Source organism: Cornus florida, unplaced genomic scaffold (genome assembly GCF_030987335.1).
Source record: "Cornus florida cultivar Cherokee Brave unplaced genomic scaffold, ASM3098733v1 CherokeeBrave_3.0.0_Hap2_Chr11, whole genome shotgun sequence".
Taxonomy (NCBI): domain Eukaryota; kingdom Viridiplantae; phylum Streptophyta; class Magnoliopsida; order Cornales; family Cornaceae; genus Cornus; species Cornus florida.
In genome coordinates, this window is record NW_026775581.1 from 68,426,770 (window position 1) to 68,436,546 (window position 9,777).

Genomic DNA, 9,777 nt, shown 5'->3' on the forward strand with positions numbered 1-9,777 from the left:
CCCCTTGTTGGCCTAAGGCCAACTTCTCTAGGTTCCTCACGCCGTGACATCGTGCTATAAAACGAGAAAACGATTCAGAACATGACACTAAGGTCCACTGTGGACGACTCAACAAGAATTAATACCGTACAACACTTAGCATGCAAGACTATGCAAGAAACATTTTAACATAAACAAGTAAGCAAGTAAGCACATAGGCAGTTAAGCATGCTCATTTAAATAAGATACCACATAGCAAGTAGTCAAGTAAACAATACAAACAACATCCCATGCGACTCTATGTAGGCCTCTACCCGTCGTCCTAAAGGTTTTCGAACCTTTGCTCTGATACCAAATTTGTAACGATCCCAAAACTAATGCCAAGAATTTTTTTTTTTTTTTAAAAAATTCGGCATAACCTCCCCTAAAAATGGACCTACCGCAACCTGTTTAAATTCATTTTTTAACCTATCATGGCTCAAATTCCGAATTCACGGCAATAGAAGATGATGATACACAATCAAATGACCTCAATAATACTTCAAACTAGTATTACTCTCCCTATTCATCAATAAGGTTTACATGTTATCAAATTCACATCCAAAATATCATCAAATACCTTAATTACATTACATGACAAAGTTTTTGCAAAATATACATATACACCTTCACATTTTTAGTGCTTTGCAAAAATAATGGGAGATATACAAAAGACACAAAAGTGAGCTTCTAGTATCGCTCAAGCTTGAGGTGGGTTGTCGTTCACCGGTTCTTTTCCAAGACCTGAAAAAAATGTATAAATAGTAGGGTGAGCAATATGCTCAGTAGGTGACACTTAAGACACAAATCTTGTGTCCTTGTGAATTCAAGCAAAGCATAGGCCAATGGGAGATAGGGATCATACAACGTAGGGGATCAAATACAACATACAATTCAATTCCAATTATAAACAATGCAATGCAATGCAATGAAATGCAATGCATGTCAATGACACTCCCCATTTTCATTCTCAAAACCATCACTTTCAAACGTTAATACAGCCCGCCCTTTGGTAACCCCGCCGCGACACGAGAGGAGGATTGGCTAGTGTCCCTGACCCTTGGTAACCCCGCGGCGTCATTATGGGGCCCAGCTAGCTCAACCACACTAGGGCGACTCCCTAGTCCCCTTTAGGCTATATTAACCTCCGGCCCGTTGGTAACCCCGCAGCGACCGGGTTTCGCATAAAATCATTTCATCAAAAACACTTTCCCGAAATTTCCCCTTTTTGAAGTAAATCAATTCTTTCCCTTTTACTGCCCAATGTTAATGCATGAATACCTCAATGACATACACAAGTTCATCATTCCATACTTTATCCAATTTAAGCAACATGGCATAATTCGCAAGAATAATCAAGAAAGTCATAACATGCTTATACATAACAAGTTCTAGCACAATGAACATATATAATCAAGTCCTAAACATGCTTCACATAGAACAATCAACAAATATAGTCACACAACTAACATATATGCATACATATCAACAATTCTCTAGATTTTAAACAACTAATCAAATTAAACAACAATTAGAGGCAATTAACTCACTAAGGTACAAGATTTCATGAATTAAGGGCCCCTACCTCAAGATTGCACCAAAACCCTAGAAAATGGGTCCTCAAATTCGAGCTCCAAGGAAGACTCAAAACTGGAAATTGATGGTATGGATGTATAGAGCTTGACACGAGCTTCGTTTTGCCTCAAACGGCACCCAAATCTACCAAGAGATGATGAATTAATCAAAGATTCAAGTTGCAAAGGAAAAAGAAAAAGAAAAATGCAGAGAGATAGAGCACTGGCCGAGAGAGAAGATTCAGCGGGGAGAGAGAATGAGCATAAAAAAAGTCTCTAAACCATATGTTTGAGTGGGTGGTGGATCCCGCCGATTTTCTTTTCTTTTCCCTTTTCTTTTTGTTTCAAAATACTCCACATACATATATAAGACACAAACATTACAGTACTTAACAACATTAAAAGCTCACAATGATTTATTAAAAACCATGAACATGAATGTACTTAACAACATTAAAATGATTTATTAAAATCATAAAACATGGATGTACTTGGCAACATCAAAATCTACAAAGATCATAAAGCCTGGATGTACTTAATAACATCAAAATCGCCGATAACCAAAACCACAAGTCACAATATAAACATGATTGCTAACTTGGAATTGAATGCGAAAATAAATAATAGAAGACTTAGACATCTAGACTCGGAATTCTACCGAGATCAATGGTTGTTCTGAGCACTAACCCGCAGGGAAAACCACCCTAAGTGCGCACTATCTCAATTGGGGAGAACTCATACCTCCCGCACTAAAGCCGAACTTTAGCCATATCATAGTAACCATGTCCCAAGTGACTCCAAAATAAATAAGTTAACAACTTATATATATACGAAACCACATCCCATGCACAAGTAGTTTGTAACCACACATTACATGCTCTAAATCCACAACTACTATAGGATGACAAATGTCGAATCTTCAGAGCGCGATTCATTACGCGCTATATAACATCACATGTCGAATCTTCAGTGTGCGATTCGTTACACGCTATGGCAATATAATCTAATATTGAAATCACAAATTCATGAATCCATTACAAGTCAAAAATCATATTTTAAACATACAACCATTGTCAAATACATGATCAAATCATTAATGCAATAGAAACGAAAATTTATCAAATAACCAAATTAATTTCCTTAAGCTTCATACCTCAACCAAATGGTCCCTAATTAAAACATGTTATACAACATTTCATGGTATCCACATATATTCACTAAAATCTCAAGTAGGATAATGGTACAACAAGGTAGAATTTAATTATATCATGATAATTAAACTTCTAAATTTTAAGCAACTTCAAATGGTCCCAATTTAATACATACTAGTACACAAGTCCCAGTCCTCATGATTATCAAGTTAAAAGCTTAACTAGGCCTAGGGAACCATTAAATAGATTTTAATTAATCATTTAAGTTAAAATCTCTAGATTTTCATACTTGTCCAAATGCTCTCAAATTAAAGTATATTAACAAACATGCTTAGACTTAATTTAAAAGCATACTACAAGTTCATTTCATGCAAGGTACGGCCATTGAAATTTATCTTTCACAAAAGAAAATTATTAAATAAAAAGCTCAACTCTTATTCAAATAATCCTTATTTAATATATGTTAACAAACATATTAAAACTTAATTTATCATCATGCCACAATTCAAATCTAAGCTATACACATCCTTGAAATTTAAATCTTACACAAAGAAATAAATAATACTAACTTTCTAGATTTGATACAAGGCATACATATGAGTTTTATAATCATGAAAAACACTTAATACAACACACAAACAATCCTAAAACATTTCCTACCTCCATTTGAGATGAAATCTCAAATCCCCACCGAAATGAAACGGCTCCGAATCCGACGAAACTTCAAGGTTTTGTCGGAGACAACACGATCTACATGAACCCCCAAGAAGCCCCATTAAAATCCAAACTAGACCTCAATCCCGAACTCAAAATTTGGTCAAAAATGGTTTCTAATAAGGGGGAAAGGTGCACGGCGTCAAGGCAAGCATTAAACGTTAAGGCCGAAGACTTTTCATCAAAGAAAAGTGGATCAAAAGAGGAGAGAGAAAGTGGCAGCCATGGGAGGGAGCTTGGCCGACCATGGGAGAGGAAGAAGAAGAAGATCCAATTTTTTTGTTCTTAAGTCCCATATTTATAGTAAGTCTCAAAAAGTGCACCGAAAGGGCCCCACCTGGTCCGGAAAAGTGAATTTTGAACAAACGCGATCAAACGGCAAAACTCTGTGAATGAAAAAAATGAGAAAATGAGAAAATATGAACAACAGAAGAAACGGCGTCAAAAACCGAGTCCCGAGCAGAGAGTTATGCCCCAAACAAGTTTGGCACAAATCGGGGCCAGAAACCCTGAAACTGGAGAAAAACGATCAGAAGGAAATTCTATGAATTTACGAGTCAACAAAAAGTGAAAATGAATCCCGTACGAGGATCCAGGCTCCAGACGAGATATTTTGCAATAACTTTTATTAATTGCACAATGGCCTTACAAAAGTGAAAACTGCAAAACTGCCCCAGAATGAAAATATCTTCCAAAAGATATTTTCTTAGATACCTCTGAAATAAAATATCTTCAAAATATATTTACGAAAAACACCCCAAGAAAGGGAAATGTTTCCAAAGAACTTTGCACTTATGCCCCTATGGGCACCGGGAGCAACCAGAGTACTTTCTCACGAAAGTAAAGATACGTATCTCATAGAAATCATTGAGAATGAAGATACGTGAAGTCAGAAACCAACTCCGAACACAAGAAGTGTGGTTACACAAACAAAGTGACAACGAGGAAAGGACGAAATAGGGAAAAAGACAAAATAAGGAAAAGACAGAAGGTGAATAGTGTCGAAAAATGAAAAATGCGGAACTGACTCGGTCTTCAAAGGAAATTGTCAATCCACAAAAAAGAGTCTCGGAAATCACTCCAGAGCACTCAAGACGACACTAATCAACAAGAAACCAAACTCAGAAGGGAAAAGACAACGGAAAAAAATTTATCCGAAAAATCCGGGTTATTACACCAAATATAACAAACTAAGATTTTACAAAAAATATGGGACTTAATACAAAAATAGCAAAAAGAAGTCTTCTAATCCAAATTAGTCCCGTGGTGGAAAGTCATCTGCCACTTATTTCCCGTTCCCTGAAAAAAATTATTAAATAATAAGGTGAGCATAAAGCTCAGTAGGTAGCACTTAAGACACGCTTCTTGTGTCCTCGTGAATCTATACAAATAATAGAGCAATGGGAAATGGGATCATACAATGCCGGGATAAAACCATATAACAATCAACTTTTAAGTATAAACAAGGAGGTGTTATGCAATGCAATGTATGACAATGTCTCTCCCCATTTTCACTTTCAAATCATCACTTTCAAACTGTTAATATAACCTGCCCTTTGGTGACCTCGTAGCGACACGAGAGAAGGATTGGCTAGTGTCCCTGACCCTTGGTACCCCCGCGGTGTCATTATGGGGCCCAACTAGCTCAACCACACTAGGGCGACTCCCTAGTTTCCTCTAGGTTATATTAACCTTTTGTCCCTTTGGTACCCCCGTGGCGACCGATTTTCATAAAACGGTTTTTTTTTTTTTTTTTTTTTTCAATCAAAACTCTTTCCCCAAATTTTTCCTTTTTATTTCAAAATCATTTCTTCCCTTTCATGCCCAATGTCAATGCATGGATGCTTCAAGGACATGCATATACTCATCATTCCACAACTAGTCCAATTTAAGCAACATGGCATAACTCACAAGAATATCAAGAAAATCAAAACATGCTTTCAAACAACAAGAATCTAGCAAGATGAATACATATAGTCAATTCTTACACATGCTCTTCACATAGAACCATTAACACACATAGTCACTTAATCAACATATATGCATACGTATCAACAATTCTCTAGATATCAAACAATTAATCAAATTAAGCAACAATTAGAGGGAATTAACTCACAAAGGTACAAAATTTCACGGATTAAGGGCCCCTACCTCTCAAATGCGAAAACCCTCAAAATAGGTCAAGAAATTCGAAGGCCAAAAGGAGGCTCAAAGCTAGAATTGCTGGTACTGATGCGTAGAGTTCGTCATGCGCTTCGTTTTGCCTCAAACGGCACTTAAATCTGGCAAGTAATGAGTGAGTAATCAAGCCTCAAAGATTGGAAGTAAAAGAAGAAGAAAAGATGATGTTTGAGAGAGTGAGAGAGCTATAAGCGGGGAAAGAGAAAGTAAAGGTGGAAATGTGGTTTCTAGACCACTTATGAATGGGTGGTAGGTCCCACCACCATTTTTTTTTTTTTCCTTTTATTTTCCTGTTCTTTTTGCACCACACAAATATGTCTATACAAAATATACAAACCCACATAAATTACATTAAATAAATTGCATAAGATGCCAATGGACCCAACCAAAATCCCCGTACGTGACAACACCAGTAGCGGGTCCCACACGGGACCGTCTGGCCCGAAAAACAGAAAAATGCGAAAATGATCAACCTTGCATTTCAAAGAGTGCCGAACTCAATGAAACGTCCTAAACGAATAACCGACATACCCGGCACACCCCACGGTGTCAGGTAAGCTAAACGTGAAATGACAAAAATGCCCTTACGACGATAAAATTTTTTAAAAAATGAAAAATGGTAAAAATCAGAAATGTCACAATCTACCATCCTTAAAGAGATTTCGTCCTTGAAATCTACCCTCCTTAAAGAAAAAGGCACAACCACACACCTTCTTAAGAAATACTTCACAAAACCCCAAGATAAAGGACTCAACAACCTTATTGCCTTTGACACCGGCACCAACAGGCAATCACACTCTGCCGCTAGAAAACCCAATGATCACCATCCTATGAGGGAACTCATCACTCACATCATCATACACAAAACCCATTGAATTCTATACTCGACTTAAGACCGATACTGGTCCCTCTACACCGCTACATAATAATTTGGAGCTCGAAAAGAATGGTCATAAGACCCCTGAACATAACAACATCCTATCACAACTCATCCTTCTAAAGGGCAACCCAGACCCTAAACGAGGAACCTTATCCACCACACAGTCGGACTCAAACTCCATCTACACATCTCTGTCCAACCAATACTCGTCATCCAACATACGACTATACTCCCACAAAATCATACAATGACCACCAACCACATTAATTGATAATTATCATACTGGTCAACCTCAAGATAACTGATTGATGAATCTCCCAACAATTATACCATCATGAGTCACCAAACCAATAAAGCGTATTATCCTGTGCCCAAGGCACAATTTCTCGAAACAAGATCTTTAAGAATCAATGATTGTACCACTAACCCGTTATTAAACACCCAATACCACCTAACACCTATTGTCACTCAAGATAAATCATGTAAGTCCACATTGTCACACCCACACAACGTACAATACCGTAATCTCACAATCACTAACAAGTCGAAACGATCATTAACCCTTGACCCGACATCGTGCCAAAGAAGGATTGATTCAGGAGAAATGGTTGGCCAGGCCATTTTCATCATCAATCCGATCTCAACAGAGATATTGTTCCTGTCCTCAGGTCTAAACCTCAAACACAACCCTATATAGTCCACAAAACAACTATAAGATCCACTTTCTAATCATCCATCGCTTTATACAACCTCAACAATTATACAGTCACATACCTATCCTCGTAATCTCAATCATACCTTAACTATATAACCATAATAAACAAAATGACATAGCACCGAATGTCTCAATCATCAATCAGCATCAAAGCTCTCCAATTTTCTCATAATACTCATACCAGGTAAACAATTCCATAACACAATTCGTTTTAATTCTTACCTCTTCAAAATGCTCAATACGACCGTCTTATGCCTAAAACCTCACAACCAAGGTCAATCATTCCTACAGTTCTTCAACAGAATCCCATAATCACACTTTAGCTACAAAACGTTCAAACGATACTAACATTAGTCCTCAAGACACCGCTAGAATCAATCACCTCTAAAAACATCCAAACACATGAGTCACATCACCTAGTTATCAATCCTACATGGATGTATGTCTTGTCAACTAAAACAGTTGAACGACATATTGGATGTTTGTTAGTTTTATTTTCTGCATTAGGAAGGATATGGATTTAATTAAAATATTTAAATTCTAATTATATGTCATGTCTGAATGACGAACAGTTGACCGACACAACATTGTATTCGGATGGAATTTATATATATAATTATGGTACGGATATGGATTTAATTAAAACATTTAAATCCTAATTATATGTCGTGTTTGGACGACGAACAGTTGATCGACACAACATTGATTTGGATGGGAATATATATATATATATATATATATATATATATATATTTACGGACTATATAGATATGGTTGAGATATTTAGGATGTATCTGCGTATCGGGTCTCTGTTGGATTGTAGTTAGGATAGAACTTGTTCATGGGCCTAACCTACTATTATTTTTCAAGTAACGGACAGTTCCAGGTCTTAGAGCTTGTTCGTGCTGAGTAGAAACGGTCACTCATTCTTCCGACGACGTAGGAGTTTTCTTAATGGTTTAGCATTAAATTTTCTTCAGTTGTTCGTTTGTCAGTGTTGGATTTTTCTTAGGGGTCCACCAGATGAATTCCCGAGTTGTATTAAAAATGGAGAAGTTGGATGTATCAGAATAGTTTCTTATTTATAAAATTTTATTCTGAGGATTAAGTTTTGGGTTTATCATTTTAGTTTTCTTTCAACAATTTTTATTTATTCCTTTTTATCGTAATTGTATTCTGTGTTCGTTTATTGTTAATTGGTTTAATATCCTCGGGTAATCGGGCGTGGGCCTGGCTAACCCATATCTGGAAATTCAGGGGTATCATAGTTGGTTTCAGAGCACTCCAGGTTCAAGTGTCCTTAGGAGTGTATTTCGTTATAGGACTTCCGTGTTGCGTCTCTTAAAACTTAGAGCCATATTAGGATTCGTTGTACTCTATTTAAGGTTTGTTAGGAGGAGCTAATGTCAATTATATTCTGTAGTTACAGAATGGTTGACACTGGGAGGAGGATTGGGTTCAAGTGAAAGCAATAAAGACCCAAAGGAGTAAAGGAGTACGTTGTCGAGTTCTTTGCCAGAAGCAGAACTTGGGATCGAAGGTTTAGTTCTGGGGTTGGCATTACTTAGAAAGTATAAGCCAATGAAGGATTAAGGTGTAGGTGTTAGTTCACCGCATATCGGGGCCAACACAACTTCAGTTGTTCTCAAAAAGGAGACAATCAAAGAGTAGGAGTCTGAAGAGGATTCTAAAGGAGGAGATTGCAGCGTATCCAAGAAAAAGAATACTATATTTTTAAGATGAAGGATCGTACAAGGGTGATCTTATTCACTAGTAGTATAGTGAATGATACTAGTAGAGTTGGTGTGAACCAATTCGCATATAGTTAAATTTTTGTATCATCTCTAAGGGAGATAGATAAAAAAGTACTCTTCAGGAGTTTGGGAATCGGATGGAGTTCTTATCATAATGAAGTAATGATTTTATATCACGTTTCAGAGATTATGGGGATTAGGTTGTGACGTTCTAAGTTGCTTTATAAAGCCACGTTAGACGGTTTGTATTCCGCGTATAAGGAGGATGAGGGTTAAGTCCTTGGTTTTTGCTTAGGCAAACGAATGTTGCTTTTAAGCTATGTTGAATAGATAAGTTTCGAGGTTGGATGATTACCTACGAAACTATAAATGGGGATTTTGTGAAACAATTTTGCAAGTTGAGTTCAAATGAGGTTTTCTTGTCTAGAATGGATGATATCTGAAGTAGAATTATATTTTTGTTTTATTGTGTGTATCATACGTGTTTCATTTTTTCGTTATTATTCAGGATTTGGAATATGGTTTAGTGGGGAATACAAGTATGTGATCAGCCAACTACTGTTTTTAATAACATGGAGTAATAGCGCTATGTGCGCTAGGATTGTGAGCATGTGGTCATAGGATTTGGTAGAAATACATAATTCTAGCCAATTCATTTGACCTAGACATGCGTCATTGTAGGGTGTTATTTGGGATGGGATAGTTAAACCATCGCTACGGGTCAAATAATCTAGTACGATTAGTTTGACGTACTTTACGTTAGGTTTGGGATTCGTATCGTTTTACAACA

The 9,777-nt window shown here is 36.9% G+C and overlaps 1 long non-coding RNA gene across 1 annotated transcript; it reads right to left on the reverse strand.

The window, feature by feature from the left end:
• Positions 1–504: 504 nt before the first annotated feature.
• On the reverse strand, positions 505–1,935 carry LOC132283870 (uncharacterized). The gene is made up of 2 exons (XR_009472153.1): positions 1,604–1,935; positions 505–762 (listed from the first exon to the last, which is right to left on the reverse strand). It is a non-coding gene; the product is annotated as an uncharacterized LOC132283870 (long non-coding RNA).
• Between the last annotated feature and the right edge of the window lie 7,842 nt (positions 1,936–9,777).